The sequence below is a fragment of the Scyliorhinus torazame genome, chromosome 23 (assembly GCF_047496885.1).
Source record: "Scyliorhinus torazame isolate Kashiwa2021f chromosome 23, sScyTor2.1, whole genome shotgun sequence".
NCBI classification, from domain to species: domain Eukaryota; kingdom Metazoa; phylum Chordata; class Chondrichthyes; order Carcharhiniformes; family Scyliorhinidae; genus Scyliorhinus; species Scyliorhinus torazame.
In genome coordinates, this window is record NC_092729.1 from 5,943,813 (window position 1) to 5,965,300 (window position 21,488).

Below are 21,488 nucleotides of genomic sequence, written 5' to 3' on the forward strand. Positions count from 1 at the left end.
GCACAGAGAGCGAGGGACACACAGAGAGCGAGGGACGCACAGAGTGCGAGGGACGCAGAGAGAGCGAGGGACACACAGAGAGCGAGGGACACAAAGAGAGCGAGGAACACACAGAGAGCGAGGGACACACAGAGAGCGAGGGCCACGCACAGAGAGCGAGGGACACACAGAGAGCAAGGGCACAGAAAACGAGGGGTGCACAGAGAGCGAGGGACACACACAGAGAGAAAACTCACAGAGAGCGAGGGACACACAGAGAGCAAGGGACACACAGAGAGCGAGAGACACACAGAGAGCGAGGAACACACACAGAGAGCGAGGGACACACACAGTGCAAGGGACACACACAGAGAGCGGGGGACACACAGAGAGCGAGAGACACACAGAGAGTGAGGGACACACAGAGAGCGAGGGACACACAGAGAGCGAGGAACACACACAGAGAGCGAAGGACACACACAGAGTGCGAGGGACACTCAGAGAGCGAGGGACACACAGAGAGCGAGGAACACACACAGAGAGCGAGGGTCACACAGAGATCGAGGGACACACACAGAGTGCGAGGGACACACACAGTTCAAGGGACACACACAGAGTGCGGGGGACACACAGAGATCGAGGGACGCACAGAGAGAGTGACGCACAGAGCGAGGGACACAGAGAGCGAGGGACACAGAGAGCGAGGGGTGCACAGAGAGCGAGGGACACACACAGAAAGCGAGGGACACACAGAGAGGGAGGTACAAACAGAGAGCGAAGGACACACAGAGAGCGATTGGCGCACAGAGAGCGAGGGACACACAGAGAGCGAGGGGTGCACAGAGAGCGAGGGATACACACAGAGAGCGAGGGACGCACAGAGAGCTCGGGACACACAGAGAGCGAGGGCACAGAGAGCGAGGGGTGCACAGAGAGCGAGGGCACAGAGAGCGAGGGGTGCACAGAGAGCGAGGGACACACACAGAGAGCGATGGATACACACAGAGAGCGAGGGACACACAGAGAGCGAGGGACACAAAGAGAGTGAGGAACACACACAGAGAGCGAGGGACACACACAGTGCAAGGGACACACACAGAGAGCGGGGGACACACAGAGAGCGAGGGACACACAGAGAGTGAGGGACACACAGAGAGCGAGGGACACACAGAGAGCGAGGGACACACACAGTTCAAGGGACACACACAGAGAGCGAGGGACACACAGAGAGCGAGAGACACACAGAGAGTGAGGGACACACAGAGAGCGAGGGACACACAGAGGACGAGGGACACAGAGAGCGAGGGGTGCACAGAGGAGCGAGGAACACACACACAGAGTGAGGGACACACAGAGCGCGAGGGACATAGAGAGAGCGAGGGACGCAGAGAGAGAGAGTGGCGCACAGAGAGCGAGGGACGCACAGAGAGCGAGGGACACACAGAGAGCGAGGGACGCACAGAGTGCGAGGGACGCAGAGAGAGCGAGGGACACACAGAGAGCGAGGGACACAAAGAGAGCGAGGAACACACAGAGAGCGAGGGACACACAGAGAGCGTGGGCCACGCACAGAGAGCGAGGGACACACAGAGAGCAAGGGCACAGAAAACGAGGGGTGCACAGAGAGCGAGGGACACACACAGAGAGAAAACTCACAGAGAGCGAGGGACACACAGAGAGCAAGGGAGACACATAGAGCGAGAGACACACAGAGAGCGAGGAACACACACAGAGAGCGAGGGACACACACAGTGCAAGGGACACACACAGAGAGCGGGGGACACACAGAGAGCGAGAGACACACAGAGAGTGAGGGACACACAGAGAGCGAGGGACACACAGAGAGCGAGGAACACACACAGAGAGCGAAGGACACACACAGAGAGCGAGGGACACACAGAGAGCGAGGGACACACAGAGAGCGAGGAACACACACAGAGAGCGAGGGTCACACAGAGATCGAGGGACACACACAGAGTGCGAGGGACACACACAGTTCAAGGGACACACACAGAGTGCGGGGGACACACAGAGATCGAGGGACACACAGAGAGCGAGGAACACACACAGAGAGCGAAGGACACACACAGAGAGCGAGGGACACACAGAGAGCGAGGGACACACAGAGAGCGAGGAACACACACAGAGAGCGAGGGTCACACAGAGATCGAGGGACACACACAGAGTGCGAGGGACACACACAGTTCAAGGGACACACACAGAGTGCGGGGGACACACAGAGATCGAGGGACGCACAGAGAGAGTGACGCACAGAGCGGGGGACACAGAGTGCGAGGGACACAGAGAGCGAGGGGTGCACAGAGAGCGAGGGACACACACAGAGAGCGAGGGACACACAGAGAGGGAGGTAGAAACAGAGAGCGAAGGACACACAGAGAGCGATTGGCGCACAGAGAGCGAGGGACACACAGAGAGCGAGGGGTGCACAGAGAGCGAGGGATACACACAGAGAGCGAGGGACGCACAGAGAGCTCGGGACACACAGAGAGCGAGGGCACAGAGAGCGAGGGGTGCACAGAGAGCGAGGGCACAGAGAGCGAGGGGTGCACAGAGAGCGAGGGACACACACAGAGAGCGAGGGATACACACAGAGAGCGAGGGACACACAGAGAGCGAGGGACACAAGGAGAGTGAGAGGCACACAGAGAGTGAGAGGCACACAGAGAGCGAGGGACACACAGAGAGCGAGGAACTCACAGAGAGCGACGAACACACAGAGAGCGAGGGACACACAGAGAGCGAGGGACACACAGAGTGCGAGGTACATACAGAGAGAGGGGCACCCTTAGAGCGAGGGACACAGAGAGCGAGGGACACACAGAGAGCGAGGGACACACACAGAGAGCGAGGGACACACACACTGAGCGAGGGACACACACAGTGCGAGGGACACACACAGAGAGCGAGGGACACACAGAGACCGAGGGACACACAGAGAGTGAGGGACACACAGAGAGCGAGGGACTCACAGAGAGCGAGGAACACACACAGAGAGCGAGGGACACACACAGAGGGCGAGGGACACACACAGAGAGCGAGGGACACACACAGAGAGCGAGGGACACACAGAGAGCGAGGAACACACACAGAGAGCGAGGGGCACACACAGAGAGCGAGGGACACACACAGAGAGCGAGGGACACACAGAGAGCGAGCGACACAGAGAGAGCGAGGGACACACAGAGAGCGAGGGACACACAGAGTGAGGGACACACAGAGAGCGAGGGAAAAACAGAGAGCGAGGGACACACAGAGAGCGAGGGACACACAGAGAGCGAGGGACACACAGAGAGCGAGGGACACACAGAGAGCAAGGGACACACACAGAGCGTGGGACACACAGAGATCGAGGGACACACAGAGAGAGGGACGCACAGAGCGAGGGACACAGAGCGAGGGACACAGAGAGCGAGGGACACATAGAGCGAGGCACACAGAGAGCGAGGGACACAGAGAGCGAGGGACACAGAGAGCGACGGACACACAGAGAGCGAAGGACGCACAGAGAGCGAGGGACACACAGAGGGCGAGGGACACAGAGAGCAAGGGGTGCACAGAGGAGCGAGGAACACACACAGAGAGTGAGGGACACACAGAGCGCGAGGGACATAGAGAGAGCGAGGGACGCAGAGAGAGCGAGTGGCGCACAGAGAGCGAGGGACGCACAGAGAGCGAGGGACACACAGAGAGCGAGGGACGCACAGAGTGCGAGGGACGCAGAGAGAGCGAGGGACGCACAGAGAGCGAGGGACGCACAGAGAACGAGGGACAAACAGAGAGCGAGGGACACACAGAGAGCGAGGGACACACAGAGCGAGGGACACACAGAACGAGGAACACACAGAGAGCGAGGGACACACAGAGAGCGAGGGACACACAGCGAGCGAGGGACACACAGAGAGCAAGGGACACACAGAGAGCAAAGGACACACAGAGCGTGGGACACACAGAGATCGAGGGACGCACAGAGAGAGGGACGCACAGAGCGAGGGACACAGAGCGAGGGACACAGAGAGCGAGGGACACATAGAGCGAGGCACACAGAGAGCGAGGGACACAGAGAGTGAGGGACACAGAGAGCGAGGAGTGCACAGAGAGCAAGGGACACACACAGAGAGCGAGGGACACACAGAGAGCGAGGGACACACAGAGAGCGAGGGACACACAGAGAGCGAGGGACACTGAGAGCGAGGGGTGCACAGAGAGCGAAGGACACACACAGAGAGCGATGGACACACAGAGAGCGAGGGACACACAGAGAGCGAGGGACACACAGAGAGCGAGGGACACACAGATAGGGAGGGACACACAGAGAGGGAGGGACACAGAGAGCGAGGGGTGCACAGAGAGCGAGGGACACACAGAGAGCGAGGGACACACAGAGAGCGAGGGACACACAGAGAGCGAGGGACACACAGAGAGCGAGGGACACACAGAGAGCGAAGGACGCACAGAGAGCGAGGGACACACAGAGGGCGAGGGACACAGAGAGCGAGGGGTGAACAGAGAGCGAGGGACACACACAGAGAGCGAGGGACGCACAGAGAGCTAGGGACACACAAGGAGCGAGGAACACACACAGAGAGTGAGGGACGCACAGAGCGCGAGGGACACAGAGAGTGAGAGGTGCACAGACAGCGAGGGACACGCACAGAGCGAGGGACACTCAGAGAGCGAGGGACGCAGAGAGAGCGAGTGGCGCACAGAGAGCGAGGAACGCACAGAGAGCGAGGGACGCACAGAGAGCGAGGGACGCACAGAGAGCGAGGGACGCACAGAACGAGGGACACACAGAGAGCGAGGGACACACAGAGAGCGAGGGACACACACAGAGAGCGAGTGGCGCACAGAGAGCGAGGGACGCACAGAGTGAGGGACACACAGAGAGCGAGGGACACACAGAGAGCGAGGGACACACAGAGAGCGAGGGACACACAGAGAGCAAGGGACACACAGAGAGCAAAGGACACACACAGAGTGTGGCACACACAGAGAGAGGGACGCACAGAGCGAGGGACACAGAGCGAGGGACACAGAGAGCGAGGGACACATATATCGAGGCACACAGAGAGCGAGGGACACAGAGAGCGAGGGACACACAGAGAGCGAGGGACACACTGAGAGCGAAGGACGCACAGAGAGCGAGGGACACACAGAGGGCGAGGGACACAGAGATCGAGGGGTGCACAGAGAGCGAGGGACACGCACAGAGAGCGAGGGACGCACAGAGAGGTAGGGACACACAAGGAGCGAGGAACACACACACAGAGTGAGGGACACACAGAGCGCGAGGGACATAGAGAGAGCGAGGGACGCAGAGAGAGCGAGGGACGCACAGAGAGCGAGGGACGCACAGAGAGCGAGGGACACACAGAGAGCGAGGGACGCACAGAGAGCGAGGGATGCAGAGAGAGCGAGGGACGCACAGAGAGCGAGGGACGCACAGAGAACGAGGGACAAACAGAGAGCGAGGTACACACAGAGAGCGAGGGACACACAGAGCGAGGGACACACAGAGCGAGGGACACACAGAGAGCGAGGGACACAAAGAGAGCGAGGGACACACAGAGAGCGAGGGACACACAGAGAGCGAGGGACACACAGAGAGCAAGGGACACACAGAGAGCAAAGGACACACACAGAGCGAGGGACACACAGAGATCGAGGGACGCACAGAGAGAGGGACGCACAGAGCGAGGGACACAGAGCGAGGGACACAGAGAGCGAGGGACACAGAGAGCGAGGCACACAGAGAGCGAGGGACACTGAGAGCGAGGGGTGCACAGAGAGCGAGGGACACACACAGAGAGCGAGGGACACACAGAGAGCGAGGGACACACAGAGAGCGAGGGACACACAGAGAGCGAGGGACACACAGAGCGAGGGGTGCACAGAGAGCGAAGGACACACACAGAGAGCGAGAGACACACAGAGAGCGAGGGACACAGAGAGCGAGGGACACACAGAGAGCGAGGGACACACAGAGAGCGAGGGACACACAGATAGGGAGGGACACACAGAGAGGGAGGGACACAGACTGCGAGGGGTGAACAGAGAGCGAAGGACACACAAAGAGAGCGAGGGACACACAGAGAGCGAGGGACACACAGAGAGCGAGGGACACACAGAGAGCGAGGGACACACAGAGAGCGAAGGACGCACAGAGAGCGAGGGACACACAGAGAGCGAGGGACGCACAGAGAGCTAGGGACACACAAGGAGCGAGGAACACACACAGAGAGTGAGGGACACACAGAGCGCGAGGGACACAGAGAGTGAGGGGTGCACAGAGAGCGAGGGACACGCACAGAGCGAGGGACACTCAGAGAGCGAGGGATGCAGAGAGAGCGAGTGGCGCACAGAGAGCGAGGGACGCACAGAGAGCGAGGGACGCACAGAGAGCGAAGGACGCAGAGAACGAGGGACACACAGAGAGCGAGGGACACACAGAGAGCGAGGGACGCATAGGGAGCGAGTGGCGCACAGAGAGCGAGGGACGCACAGAGAGCGAGGGACGCACAGAGAGCGAGGGACAAACAGAGTGCGAGGGACACACAGAGAGCGAGGGACACACAGAGAGCGAGGGACGCACAGAGAGCGAGTGATGCACAGAGAGCGAGGGACACATAGAGAGCGAGGGACACATAGAGAGCGAGGGACACACTGAGAGTGAGGGACACACAGAGAGCGAGGGACGCACAGAGAGCGAGAGACGCACAGAGAGCGAGGGACGCACAGAGAGCGAGGGACGCACAGAGAGCGAGGGACACATAGAGAGCGAGGGACACACTGAGAGCGAGGGACTCACCGTGAGCGAGGGACACACAGAGAGCGAGGGACACACAGAGAGCGAGGGACACACATAGATCGAGGGACGCACAGAGAGCGAGGGACGCACAGAGAGCGAGGGACACACAGAGAGCGAGTGACACACAGAGAGCGCGGGACACACAGAGAGCGAGTGACACACAGAGAGCAAGGGACGCACAGAGATCGAGGGGCACACAGAGAGCGAGGGACACACAGAGAGCGAGGGACACATAGAGAGCGAGGGACACATAGAGAGCGAGGGACACATTGAGAGCGACGGACACACCATGAGCGAGGGACACACCGTGAGCGAGGGACACACAGAGAGCGAGGGACACACAGAGATCGAGGGACGCACAGAGAGCGAGGGATGCACAGAGAGCGAGGGACGCACAGAGAGTGAGGGATACACAGAGAGTCAGGGGTACACAGACAGTGAGGGGTACACAGAGAGCGAGGGACACAGCTAGAGCAAGGGACACAGCGAGACCGAGGGACACAGCGAGAGCGACGACTCAGCAAGAGCGAGGGACACAGCGAGAGCGAGAGGCACAGCGAGAGAAGGAGAGAGAGAGATAGAGTGATAGAAAGTGAGAGAGATGTACACAGTGAGAGATAGTGGGACAAAGAGAAAGAGGGATAGAGATAGAGGGAGAGGGAGAGAGGGAGACAGAGAGAGGGGGATACAGAAAGGGAGAGGGCGACAGGGAGAGTGACACAGCGAGAAAGAGGTAGACAGTGAAAGAGAGGGATAGAGTGAGAGGACACTTTGAGAGCAACAGGGACACAGAGGGAGAGAGGGACAGAGAGATGTGGGCACACGGAGAGAGTGAGGGACACACACAGAGAAAGAGGAACACAGCGGGTCAGGATCTGAGGTTTCGGGGACATGAGTGGGTCAGGATGTGAAGGTTAGGGCACATGAGGGTGTGATGGTGTGAGGGTGCCAGGACGCGAGGCAGTCAGGACATTAGGGTTATCAAACTGACCGTTTTCATTCAATCCAAATTGTTTCTTTATAAATTCTAATCTCAGGAATTGACATCAGAAGATTTCAGTGAAAAATCTGTCCGTGAACAAAAGTAAAATATGAAGTGAAACTTTGCAATGAGCTTTGTTTGTCTGGCCAGGAATCTTCTCTCTAAATGGGAGCAGAAATGAAGTTGTGTTTAACTCACATTCTGTGATTTCTGGCTGGTTTTTACTCATTCTATGGAAAGCCTTCCTAAGGCGACAGACGAATGGTCATTCCCAACATGTCAGAAATTCAGAGGGAACAAATGTTAAACAAAGACAGAAATAAGGACAGGGCATTGTGAATCTGTGGCTGTCTGCTGAATTAACATAACCATAGACAGGACAAGTGTTACCTTTTCAGACAGGAAACACACCGAGGGGGACATTCCTGACAGAAAGTCGGGGGTGGGGACTGCACACAGGTCACTGAAGAGATCTCTAGTCCAAACTGTTTCTAATCATTTCCCAATTCTATTTTAAATTATGATTCAATCCTATTGGGAGGGGAGTGAGTGAGAGAGAGATGTGGCAGATGCAGTATAACATGGATAAATGTGAGGTTATGCACTTGGGTAGAAAAAATAAGAACGTCCCTGTCTAATAATTACATTTAATCCAATTTTTTCCGGCCTGCTCAGTGAACAACACTGGTGTGGGGAAGGCCAAGGTTTAGCTGAAGTCACATTCTGTGTGTGTGGGGCTGAGCAGCAAGGAGATCAGCATCTCTTGTCACCCATTTACATGTCAATAGAGAGCTGTCCTCTGAGACAGACATTCCACACATGGCAGAGACTAGGGGTGGAGTCTGCTCACAGCTCACTGAGGATATATCTGTGTCTGAGGGACTTTAGTTCACAAACCAAAAACCCACGACACTGAAAACATTACCCCTCTGCTTCAGTGTGTGTGTGTGTGTGTGTGTCGCTGGGCGTGTCAATCTCTCTGTTTTGAGCTGTGCATTTTGGGTGTTGGCATGTTGCTGATTGGCTCGAGATTAGAAATGTTGGACTCCTGTTGTGCTGTTTTGTATTTTTTTAAAAATGTCCCTGTTATTGTCTTTATAACCAATTTAATCTCCTTTTTTTCTCCAGAGGCATCTTTATTTGGAAAACTGGAAGGAGGTCGGGAATCCTGTGAGGAGGACGAGGGAGTGTGAATTCTTCCCGAGGGAGCGCTGGCTGAGGCCTGTTCCGCAGGCTTCACCCGGGTTATTACCCTGACTGAGGTTTAATTTTAATATTGGAGGGATCAAAGAGAGTGAGGGAGGGAGACATAAATATGTATAAGAGGTACAGAGAGACAGCAAGAAACACAAGAGAAGGGGATTTTCACAGTAACTTCATTGCAGTATTACTGTAAGCCTAATTGTGATAATAAAAAGATTTTGAGTATTAATTGTCTCTCAATCTTTTTTAACCTCTGGTTGAAAGCTGTGACTTATTTGTATTCGGATGTTGCTGAGGAGTTGTAAAACTGAAAAGGGGACCCTGGGCTCTCGCTGTATTAAATAGTTTCAATCTTTTCCAGTGGTTTAGTTAATTTTCTCCCTCTTTTTCCCAGGAATTTGAATTTTGAAAGACTGTAATGTGAGCAGGAATCTTGGGGCAAAGGCTATTCTCCAGAGGACAAGTGGATGGACTGAGGCCTACTCCACAGGCCGCACTCACGTGAGTTGTCTCTTTATTGCCTCCCCAGCCTTGCACTTAGACACAAACACATTAAACCTTTGGTGGGCGGCAAAGAGTAAAATACAAATCTGGAATATGAAGCTGTCTAATTTTGTTCCAAAATGACAGGGGATATATTAATTCTGAGCATCCCAGGGGTGGGGGGGGGGGGCATTTCACTGTTTCAGCCAATCTCTGAAATCTGGTAGAGAGAGCGAGAGAAATCTGAGATCAGAAACTCTGAACTCAATTTTGAAAGTGGTCATCATTTGTTGGGCTCTCCCTGTGCACAGGTTGCCTGCAGAATTCACAAAATTAACGATAGTGGGGTCACTTTTAAAATGAATCCATTGACTGTAAAGTAATCTCGATTGCCCGGAATTAAAGTCCCTTAACTTGAAGCGGGTATAATTCTGGAATGAAGCCTGTGTTTTAGGCCAAGACACAAGTTTTTTTTAAAGAAAATACAGCACAGAACAGGCCCTTCGGCCCACGATGTTGTGCCGAACCTTTGTCCTAGATTAATCATAGATTATCATTGAATTTACAGTGCAGAAGGAGGCCATTCGGCCCTTTGAGTCTGCACCGGCTCTTGGAAAGAGCACCCTACCCAAACTCAACACCTCCACCCAACACAAAGGGCGATTTTGGACACTAAGGGCAATTTTTCATGGCCAATCCACCTAACCTGCACATCTTTGGACTGTGGGAGGAAACCGGAGCACCCGGAGGAAACCCACGCAGACAAGGGGAGGATGTGCAGACTCCGCACAGACAGTGATCCAAGCCGGAATCGAACCTGGGACCCTGGAGCTGTGAAGCAATTGTGCTATCCACAATGCTACCGTGCTGCCCTTAAGAACAAATAAATCTACACTATATCATTTAACCGTAATCCATGTAACTATCCAATAGCTGCTTGAAGGTCCCGAATGTTTCCGATTCAACTACTTCCACAGGCAGTGCATTCCATGCCCCCACTACTCTCTGGGTAAAGAATCTACCTCTGACATCCCTCCTATATCTTCCACCTTTCACCTTAAATTTATGTCCCCTTGTAATGGTTTGTTCCACCCGGGGGAAAAGTCTCTGACTGTCTACTCTTATCTATTCCCCTGATCATCTTATAAACCTCTACCAAGTCGCCCCTCATCCTTCTCCGTTCTCATGAGAAAAGGCCTAGCACCCTCAACCTTTCCTCGTAAGACCTACTCTCCATTCCAGGCAACATCCTGGTAAAGTATGAGGGTGAAATTAAATTTGCAGGAGGTCATTTGAATTCAGTTTGCTGTGGTTATGAATGTTGGATTCCTGTGTGTGACCCTGTCTCTCTTTCTTTCTCCTTCCCAACTATTAGAATGAGAGTGAGAAAGAGAGATAGAGTACAGAAAGAGTGTGAGGCTGGGGGGTAATGGAGATTAGAGAGAGGGAGAGGAGAAAGAAAGAGAGGGTGGAGGGAGAGGGAGGTTGTGAAAAAGAGAGGCTTTCTCTCCCTTTCTGTCTTCTTTCCATTCTTGCCTCTCTCTCTCTCTCTGTCTCCCCTGCTTTCTGCCTATCTGTCCATTTCTCTCCAGCTTTTTAGTGTCTCTTTAAACCTTTAATCGAAGAAAACCACCCCACAAACTGCAACGGGGAGTCTCATCACATCTTTCTGGGGATACGCTGATTAGGGAAATAAATAGAAATAAATGCTGGGAGGGTGATGAGGGATAACGAGGGAGACAGAAATATGAATGAGAGGGATAGAGAGACCGAATGAGATAGCGAGAGAGAGAGAAAGAGAAACACAAGGGAAGCGGGAACTATCTCTCAATCATTTTTATCCTGTGGTTTATAACTGAGATTATTGTAGGTGGATGTTGCTGAGAGTGTGTGTAACTGAGAGGGGAAATCTTGGCCTCTTGCTGTGCTACAAGTTTAAACATTTTCCTGCGTTTTAGTTAATTTTCTCCCTCTTTTCCCCAGGAATTTGAACTTTGAAGACTGCAATGCGACCATGAATCTTTGGACAAAGGCTATTCTCCAGAGGACAAGTGGATGGACTGAGGCCTACTCCACAGGCCGCACTCACGTGAGTTGTCTCTTTATTGCTGCCCCGGCCTTGCACTAGTTGTATTCGAAATACCTGGCTTCTACAGGTGTCCACCGCTGCCGTGGGACTGTTACTGGGATCTTGCTGTGCGGAACTGCCTTCATTGCGACTGTAATCGATTCATTGACTGGAGAGGGTTTGGGATGTGATTGTGGAATGTTAAACACTGACACATGTCCCGTGTGGCGGGACTTTATTCAGAATGATAAGACATGAACATTTCGAAGGACATTTCGATCGAGCGCTGACAAGGGCCTGGAATGTAAAAGGCTGTGACTGGAAGGGGGCTTAAATTGCCAATCAGAACAGGGCCTATGTCTTGGTGTCAGTAATGTCACATTTACATGTGAAAGGCCAGGGACCATTTCAATTCACTTTACTGAGTTTCTGAGTGTAGAATGTTCTTGTCTCTCTGCCCTTCCAGATTTCTCTCTGTTGGAGAGAATTGGGCGGTTGCGACACCCAACGTGTGGTAACACTCAAGGCTCTGGGCCTAGTGCTGGGCAGAGGGATTGGAGCAGATTAGAGTATTTACCCGTGTCTCTCCAGGCTTGGTGGGTGGAAGGGCCAGTTCTGTACGGTCTGATTCTGTGGAGATCCGGCTCAGAGAGGGATAGAGAGAGAGAGCAATGAAATGAGAGAGAGGGAGAGAGAGAAATGAAATGAGAGAGAGGGAGGGAGAGAAATGAAATGAGAGAGAAAGAGAGAGATGGAGGCAGAGGTAAGTGTGGAAGTTGAAGGCTAGGGATGTGAAGGGGATCTGGTGGGGTGGGGGAGAGAGACAGAGAGTGTGGGAGGGGTGTCCTGCACCATCGTGGTACTGCCAGTGGGATCTTGCTGTGTAGAATTGCCTTCATTGCTCATGTACACTGACTGGAGGGGTGATTGGATCTGATTGTGCAATTAGGATGGAGATAGGGGAGAGTGCAAAGCCAGAGGGAGCGGAGAGAGAGAGAGACAAGAGTCGTGGCTGGGGGGTAGAGTCAGGGTCCAGCTTCCTCCTCCCCCCCCTCCTTGTGCCCACACAACCCACCCCATATTCCTCGCACGGCGACAGTGTCCACACTGTGGGGGTGGGGAATGTTGGAGGCTGTGTGGGTGAAAGAGAGCCAGTGAGGCGATGGCGTGGGAGGGGGTATCCAGAGACAGCAAAGCAGATGTGGACATTGGTTGGTGGGTCAAGGGAGGGGGGGGATCAAGACACAGGATCTGACGGTCTCCAGTGTGGGATCTTGCTGTGTGCGGCTGAGGGAAATATTGACGTGGAGCGGTGGGGCTGGAGAATCAATCTCCACTTGGGAGAGGCGAGCTTTGATCAGGAATAGTCAGCGTGGCAGAGGGAGGCCGTGCTGAACAAATGGGACTGAATTATTGGAGGAGGTGACCAGATGAGGGTGGTGCAGTTGATGTAGTTTATCTGGGTTGCAGCCAAGCCTCTGACAAGGCCCCACATGGGAAACTGACAAAGAAGTCAAATGCACATGGGAGATGGGGTAACTTGGAAGCAGAACTGAGTTAGTGATAGGAGGCAGAGGGTGGTGGGAGAAGGCTGTTTGTGTGACTGGAGGCCAGTCATAGAGTGAAAGATGTTTACAGCATGGAAACGGTCCCTTCGGCCCAGCTTGTCCGTGCCGCACAGTTTCTATCACTAAGCTAGTCCCACTTGCCCGCATTTGGCCCATATCCCTCTGTACCCACCCTGCCCACGGATGGGAGGGTTCTTGCCCCCGTAGACCCCGCCCCACATTCCTCGCACAACAACTGCGGCTATTCTCACCTCAAACTCTTTTTTTTTCAAATCCGGCCGATCCCACACTGGAGTGTGTGTGTGTGTGTGTGGGGGGGGATCCTGCTGTGCGAGGATGAGGGACATATTGAAGTGGAGTGAGAGGGGGTAGTTTGTTTGGAGAGAGGTAAATGTTCTCGGGTGTTTGTGGGATCTGATTGTGCACTGCCACTGTACCATTTAATATACAGACTTCCAAGTGTTTGGGAGAGAGGGAGAGGTGACTGATGGAAGGGGAAGTAGAATCATAGAATCATAGAAGTTTACAGCATGGAAACAGGCCCTTCGGCCCAACCAGTCCATGCCGCCCAGTTTTTTACCATTAAGCTAGTCCCAGTTGCCCGCACTTGGCCCATAACCCTCTATACCCATCTTACCCATGTAACCATCTAAATGCTTTTTGAAAGACACAATTGTACCCGCTTCTACTACTACCTCTGGCAGCCCATTCCAGACACTCACTACCCTCTGAGTGAAGAAATTGCCCCTCTGGGCCCTTCTGAATCTCTCCCCTCTCACCTTAAACCTATGCCCTCTAGTTTTAGACTCCCCTACCTTTGGGAAAAGATGTTGACTATCTACCTTATCTATGCCCCTCATTATTTTATAGTGTCCGTATTAATACTGAATGAGGAAACAGCAGCAAGCCTGGAGCCAGTGGCTCGGGAGACATTTTTGACAGTAAAATTCTCTCGTGCCACATTGTTGTAATGATGTAAAGATGTTCCAGCTGTGCAGTGATTGAGTAGCAGGTGCTACATCGGTGTTGTAATAGGTTAGCGGGTGCCCCATCAGTGCTGTAATTAATAATTGTGCTCGCTCAGTGTTGTAATTGGGTATCGGGTGCTCCCTCAGTGTTGTAATTGGGTATCGGGTGCTCCCTCACTGTTGTAATTGGGTATCGGGTGCTCTGTCAGTGTTGTAATTGGGTATCGGGTACTCCCTCAGTATTGTAATTGATTTTTGGGTGCTCCCTCAGTGTTGTAATTGGGTATCGGGTGCTCCCTCAGTGTTGTAATTGGGTATCGGGTGCCCCCTCAGTGTTGTAATTGGGTATCGGGTGCTCCCTCAGTGTTGTAATTGGGTATCGGGTGCTCCCTCAGTGTTGTAATTGGTTATCGGGTGCTCCCTCAGTGTTCTAATTGGGTATCGGGTGCTCCCTCAGTGTTGTAATTAGTTGTCGGGTGCTCCCTCAGTGTTGTAATTGGGTATCGGGTGCTCCCTCAGTGTTGTAATTGGGTATCGGGTGCTCCCTCAGTGTTGTAATTGGTTATCAGGTGCTCTGTCAGTGTTGTAATTGAGTATCGGGTGTTCCCTTAGTGTTGTAATTGGGTATTGGGTGCTCTCTCTGTGTTGTAATTGGTTATCGGGTGCTCCCTCAGTGTTGTAATTGGGTATCGGGTGCTCCCTCAGTGCTGTAATTGGGTATAGGCTGCTCCCTCAGTGTTGTAATTTGTTTTTGGGTGCTCCCTCAGTGTTGTAATTGGTTATCGGGTGCTCCCTCAGTGTTCTAATTGGGTATCGGGTGCTCCCTCAGTGTTGTAATTGGGTATCGGGTGCCCCCTCAGTGTTGTAATTGGGTATCGGGTGCTCCCTCAGTGTTGTAATTGGGTATCGGGTGCCCCCTCAGTGTTGTAATTGGGTATCGGGTGCTCCCTCAGTGTTGTAATTGGTTATCGGATGCCCCCTCAGTGTTGTAAGTGACTATCGGGTGCCCCCTCAGTGTTGTAATTGGTTATCGCGTGCTCCCTCAATGTTGTAATTGGGTATCGGGTGCTCCCTCAGTGTTGTAATTGGGTATCGGGTGCCCCCTCAGTGTTGTAATTGGGTATTGGGTGCTCCCTCAGTGTTGTAATTGGTTATCGGATGCCCCCTCAGTGTTGTAAGTGAATATCGGGTGCCCCCTCAGTGTTGTAATTGGTTATCGGTTGCCCCCTCAGTGTTGTAATTGGTTATCGGGTGCCCCCTCAGTGTTGTAATTGGTTTTCGGGTGCTCCCTCAGTGTTGTAATTGAATATCGGGTGCTCCCTCAGTGTTGTAATTGGCTATCGGGTGCTCTGTCAGTGTTGTAATTGGGTATCCGGTGCACCCTCAGTGTTGTAATTGGGTATTGGGAGCTCCCTCAGTGTTGTAATTGGTTATCGGGTGCTCTGTCAGTGTTGTAATTGAGTATCGGATGCCCCCTCAGTGTTGTAATTGGTTTTCGGGTGCTCCCTCAGTGTTGTAATTGGCTATCGGGTGCTCCCTCAGTGTTGTAATTGGTTATCGGGTGCTCCCTCAGTGTTGTAATTGGCTATCAGATGCTCCCTCAGTGCTGTAATTGGCTATCGGGTGCTCTGTCAGTGTTGTAATTGGGTATCGGATGCCCCCTCAGTGTTGTAATTGGCTATCGGGTGCTCCCTCAGTGCTGCAATTGGGTATAGGCTGCTCCCTCAGTGTTGTAATTGGGTATTGGGTGCTCCCTCAGTGTTGCAATTGGTTATCAGGTGCTCCCTCACTGTTGTAATTGGGTATTGGGTGCTCCCTCAGTGTTGTAATTTGTTTTTGGGTTCTCCCTCAGTGTTGTAATTGGGTATTGGGTGCTCCCTCAGTGTTGTAATTGGTCATCGGGTGCTCCATCAGTGTTCTAATTGGGTATCGGGTGCTCCCTCAGTGTTGTAATTGGGTATCGGGTGCTCCCTCAGTGTTGTAATTGGGTATCGGGTGCTCCCTCAGTGTTGTAATTGGTTATCAGGTGCTCTGTCAGTGTTGTAATTGAGTATCGGGTGCACCCTCAGTGTTGTAATTGGTTGTCGGGTGCTCCCTCAGTGTTGTAATTGGGTATTGGGTGCTCCCTCAGTGTTGTAATTGGGTATCGAGTGCTCCCTCAGTGTTCCAATTGGGTATCGGGTGCTCCCTCAGTGTTGTAATTGGGTATCGGGTGCTCCCTCAGTGTTGTAATTGGGTATCGGGTGCTCCCTCAGTGTTGTAATTGGTTATCGGGTGCTCCCTCAGTGTTCTAATTGGGTATCGGGTGCTCCCTCAGTGTTGTAATTAGTTGTCGGGTGCTCCCTCAGTGTTGTAATTGGGTATCGGGTGCTCCCTCAGTGTTGTAATTTGGTATCGGGTGCTCCCTCAGTGTTGTAATTGGTTATCAGGTGCTCTGTCAGTGTTGTAATTGAGTATCGGGTGTTCCCTTAGTGTTGTAATTGGGTATTGGGTGCTCTCTCTGTGTTGTAATTGGTTATCGGGTGCTCCCTCAGTGTTGTAATTGGGTATCGGGTGCTCCCTCAGTGCTGTAATTGGGTATAGGCTGCTCCCTCAGTGTTGTAATTTGTTTTTGGGTGCTCCCTCAGTGTTGTAATTGGTTATCGGGTGCTCCCTCAGTGTTCTAATTGGGTATCGGGTGCTCCCTCAGTGTTGTAATTGGGTATCGGGTGCCCCCTCAGTGTTGTAATTGGGTATTGGGTGCTCCCTCAGTGTTGTAATTGGTTATCGGATGCCCCCTCAGTGTTGTAAGTGACTATCGGGTGCCCCCTCAGTGTTGTAATTGGTTATCGGGTGCTCCCTCAATGTTGTAATTGGGTATCGGGTGCTCCCTCAGTGTTGTAATTGGGTATCGGGTGCCCCCTCAGTGTTGTAATTGGGTATCGGGTGCTCCCTCAGTGTTGTAATTGGTTATCGGATGCCCCCTCAGTGTTGTAAGTGACTTTCGGGTGCCCCCTCAGTGTTGTAATTGGTTATCGGGTGCCCCCTCAGTGTTGTAATTAGTTATCGGGTGCCCCCTCAGTGTTGTAATTGGTTTTCGGGTGCTCCCTCAGTGTTGTAATTGAATATCGGGTGCTCCCTCAGTGTTGTAATTGGCTATCGGGTGCTCTGTCAGTGTTGTAATTGGGTATCCGGTGCACCCTCAGTGTTGTAATTGGGTATTGGCTGCTCCCTCAGTGTTGTAATTGGTTATCGGGTGCTCTGTCAGTGTTGTAATTGAGTATCGGATGCCCCCTCAGTGTTGTAATTGGTTTTTGGGTGCTCCCTCAGTGTTGTAATTGGCTATCGGGTGCTCCCTCAGTGTTGTAATTGGTTATCGGGTGCTCCCTCAGTGTTGTAATTGGCTATCGGGTGCTCCCTCAGTGCTGTAATTGACTATCGGGTGCTCTGTCAGTGTTGTAATTGGGTATCGGATGCCCCCTCAGTGTTGTAATTGGCTATCGGGTGCTCCCTCAGTGTTGCAATTGGGTATAGGCTGCTCCCTCAGTGTTGTAATTGGGTATTGGGTGCTCCCTCAGTGTTGTAATTGGTTATCAGGTGCTCCCTCACTGTTGTAATTGGGTATTGGGTGCTCCCTCAGTGTTGTAATTTGTTTTTGGGTGCTCCCTCAGTGTTGTAATTGGGTATTGGGTTCTCCCTCAGTGTTGTAATTGGGTATCGGGTGCTCCCTCCGTGTTGTAATTGGGTACTGGGTGCTCCCTCTGTTGTAATTAGTTTTCGGGTGCTCCCTCAGTGTTGTAATTGGGTATCGGGTGCTCCCTCAGTGTTGTAATTGGGTATCGGGTGCTCCCTCAGTGTTGTAATTGGGTATCAGGTGCTCCCTCAGTGTTGTAATTGGGCATCGGGTGCTCGCTCAGTATTGTAATTTGTTTTCGGGTGCTCCCTCAGTGTTGTAATTGGGTATCGGATGCCCCCTCAGTGTTGTAATTGGTTTTCGGATGCTCCCTCAGTCTTGTAATTGGGTATCCGGTGCTCCCTCAGTGTTGGAATTGGGTTGGGTGCTCCCTCAGTGTTGTAATTGTGTATTGGGTGCTCCCTCAGTGTTGTAATAGTTTTTTGTGTGATCCCTCAGAGTTGTAATTGGTTATCGGGTGCTCCCTCAGTGCTGTAATTGGTTGTCGGGTGCTCCCTCAGTGTTGTAATTGGGTACAGGCTGCTCCCTCAGTGTTGTAATTGGTTATCGGGTGCTCTCTCAGTATTAAAATTGGGTATTCGGTGCTCCCTCAGTGTTGTAAATGGGTATCGGCTGCTCCCTCAGTGTTGTAATTGGATATCGGGTGCTCTCTGTGTTTTAATTGGTTTTCGGGTGCTCCCTCAGTGTTGTAATTGGGTATCGGGTGCTCCCTCAGTGTTGGAATTGGGTTGGGTGCTGCCTCAGTGTTGTAATTGTGTATTGGGTGCTCTCTGTGTTTTAATTGGTTTTCGGGTGCTCCCTCAGTGTTGTAATTGGTTTTCGGGTGCTCCCTCAGTGTTGTAATTGGGTATCGGGTGCTCCCTCAGTGTTGTAATTAGTTATCGGATGCCCCCTCAGTGTTGTAAGTGACTATAGGGTGCTCCCTCAGTATTGTAATTGTGTATTGCGTGCTCCCTCAGTGTTGTAATAGTTTTTTGTGTGATCCCTCAGTGTTGTAATTGGTTGTCGGGTGCTCCCTCAGTGCTGTAATTGGTTGTCGGGTGCTCCCTCAGTGTTGTAATTGGGTACAGGCTGCTCCCTCAGTGTTGTAATTGGGTATCAGGTGCTCCCTCAGGGCTGTAATTGTGAAGCAGAGGGGCTGAAAGTGTCTCAGTCCTCAGCAGCGGCAGGGAGGTGAATAGACTCGATAGGTACAGGTGCTTCAGGAGGGACAGAGGTGCAGGGAAGAGAGGAGGGGGAAGTGCTTTGATCAAGGGGAGCCTCACGGGAATAGTCAAGAGATGAAATAACCGAGGAATCATCCAGCGATGTTTTGTGGGTGAACCAAGTATGGGATGGTGACCTCATTGGGATTGTACCCAAATAGTCAACAGGAATTAGCAGATGGAACTTGCAGGAGGAATAGGGTGGTCACACTCGGGGATTTTAATTTTCCTAATATAGTCTCTGTCAAGGTTGTGGAGGGAGGGTGAGGGAAAGAGTGTGCAAGAGTGTAGCGGGAGTCTGAGGGGGAGAGGGTAGGGGCAGTCTGAGGGGGAGAGGGTAGGGGGAGTCTGAGGGGGAGAGGGTAGGGGGAGTCTGAGGGGGAGAGGGTAGGGGGAGTCTGAGGGGGAGAGGGTAGGGGGAGTCTGAGGGGGAAGGGGGAGTCTGAGGGGGAGAGTGTAGGGGGAGTCCGAGGGGAAAGGGGGAGTCTGAGGGGGAGAGGGTAGGGGGAGTCTGAGGGGGAAGGGGGAGAGGGTAGGGGGAGTCTGAGGGGGAAGGGTGAGTCTGAGGCGAGGTGCAATATGGTTAAGGGATACAGAAGGGGTTGGGTGGGAAATGTCTAGTTTACCATGTTGATGGTTATGTTATTATTGCTTTTGTTATTGCTATAAAAATTTTGCAAGTACTTCAATAAAAATATTTTATTAAAAGCAACAAAATTGTGCATCGTCTGGCGTGTTTATAAAATGGGTTATATAACACACATTGGGGCAGTCCCAGAATGTTGCTGTGCCTTTATTATTTCAATAACGCTTTGCTGTAATCAATTTCCAGCTTTCTCTTTCTCCCCGAGGAGAGTTGATTTTGAAGCTTGGACGACGCAAAGAGAATCTTTCCTCGACGAGGAATCCTCAGACAGGAGTTCTAACCTGAGAGAAACAGAATAAATGTCAATGTGTCTTTGTCCATCATGATTGGGGTTTCATTATTCTGATGGGCCCTCAAGCGGTGGGCTGTGTTTTGTTTTTTTGGGAGGGGGGCAGGAGTCTCAGTGTCTCTGGGGGGAGTGGGAGACCGGTGACATTTTCACACCGAGGGTTGGGTGAGTTATTCCAGTGAACAAGATGGAGAGTGGGAGCAGGAGGGAACGCAGCCTCAGGAAGGGATTAAGGAGGTGGAGAGTGGGAGCAGGAGGGAACGCAGCCTCAGGAGGGGATTAAGGAGGTGTAGAGTGGGAGCAGGAGGGAACGCAGCCTCAGGAAGGGATTAAGGAGGTGTAGAGTGGGAGCAGGAGGGAACGGAGCCTCAGGAGGGGATTAAGGAGGTGGAGAGTGGGAGCAGGAGGGAACGCAGCCTCAGGAAGGGATTAAGGAGGTGGAGAGTGGGAGTAGGAGGGAACGCAGCCTCAGGAGGGGATTAAGGAGGTGGAGAGTGGGAGCGAACGCAGCCTCAGGAAGGGATTAAGGAGGTGGAGAGTGGGAGTAGGAGGGAACGCAGCCTCAGGAGGGGATTAAGGAGGTGGAGAGTGGGAGCAGGAGGGAATGCAGCCTGAGGAGGGGAGTAAGGAGTAGAGTGGGAGCAGGAGGGGTCTGGTGACGAACCCCACCCCCCCACCTCTGTTTCCATTTTGGCAATAAAATAATTTTTGGGGGTAAAATGTTTTTGGGAGGGGGTGGATAAGTTTGGGAGGGGGAATTGAGGGGGGGTAATGACATTTGGGGGGAGAATAAAATGGGGGGGGGCAAATTTGGGAAAGGAATAAATTGGGGGGATGAAATTATGGGGTGGGCGAATTGTGGGGGGGATAAAACGGGGGGGGGAATAAAATTGAGGGAGCAATAAATTGGGGCGCGAATTGTGGGGGGGGAATACAATTGGGGGAGGAATAAATTGGGGGGAAATTATGGGGGTGGGTGAATTGTGGGGGGAATAAAACTGGGGGGTGAATAAACTGGGGGGTGAATAAACTGGGGGGGGAGATAAATTGGGGGGGAGATAAATTGGGGGGGTGGGGAGATAAATTGGGGGGGTGGGGAGATAAATTGGGGGGGGGTGGGGAGATAAATTGGGGGGGGGGAGATAAATTGGGGGGGGAGAGATAAATTGGGGGGGGAGATAAATTGGGGGGAGATAAATTGGGGGGGGGGAGATACATTGGGGGGAGATACATTGGGGGGAGATACATTGGGGGGGGAGATAAATTGGGGGGGGAGATAAATTGGGGGGGGGGAGAGAAATTGGGGGGGAGATAAATTGGGGGGGGAGATAAGTTGGGGGGAGATAAATTGGGGGGGGAGATAAATTGGGGGGGAGATAAATTGGGGGGAGATAATTTGGGGGGGAGATAATTTGGGGGGGGGGAGATAATTTGCGGGGGGGAAGATAAATTGGGGGGGAGATAATTTGGGGGGGGAGATAATTTGGGGGGGGAGATAATTTGGGGGGGGAGATAAATTGGGGGGGAGATAATTTGGGGGGGGAGATAATTTTGGGGGGGAGATAATTTGGGGTGAGAGATAAATTGGGGGGGAG

At 52.7% G+C, this 21,488-nt stretch overlaps 2 long non-coding RNA genes across 3 annotated transcripts in view; one reads left to right on the forward strand and one right to left on the reverse strand.

The window, feature by feature from the left end:
• Window positions 1–8,269: 8,269 nt before the first annotated feature.
• LOC140399562 (uncharacterized) lies at window positions 8,270–19,893 on the forward strand. 2 transcript variants are annotated; one of them, XR_011937717.1, is made up of 5 exons: window positions 8,270–8,381; window positions 8,919–9,052; window positions 9,388–9,494; window positions 11,460–11,565; window positions 19,791–19,893. It is a non-coding gene; the product is annotated as an uncharacterized lncRNA (long non-coding RNA). The 2 variants fall into 2 exon arrangements; XR_011937718.1 differs by lacking the exon at window positions 8,270–8,381 and adding an exon at window positions 8,642–8,829.
• Window positions 19,643–21,488, reverse strand: part of LOC140399565 (uncharacterized) — a 358,239-nt gene continuing 356,393 nt past the window's right edge. Inside the window, exon 2 of the long non-coding RNA XR_011937721.1 lies at window positions 19,643–19,885. This is a non-coding gene — a long non-coding RNA (uncharacterized lncRNA). The remainder of the gene's footprint in view (window positions 19,886–21,488) is intronic.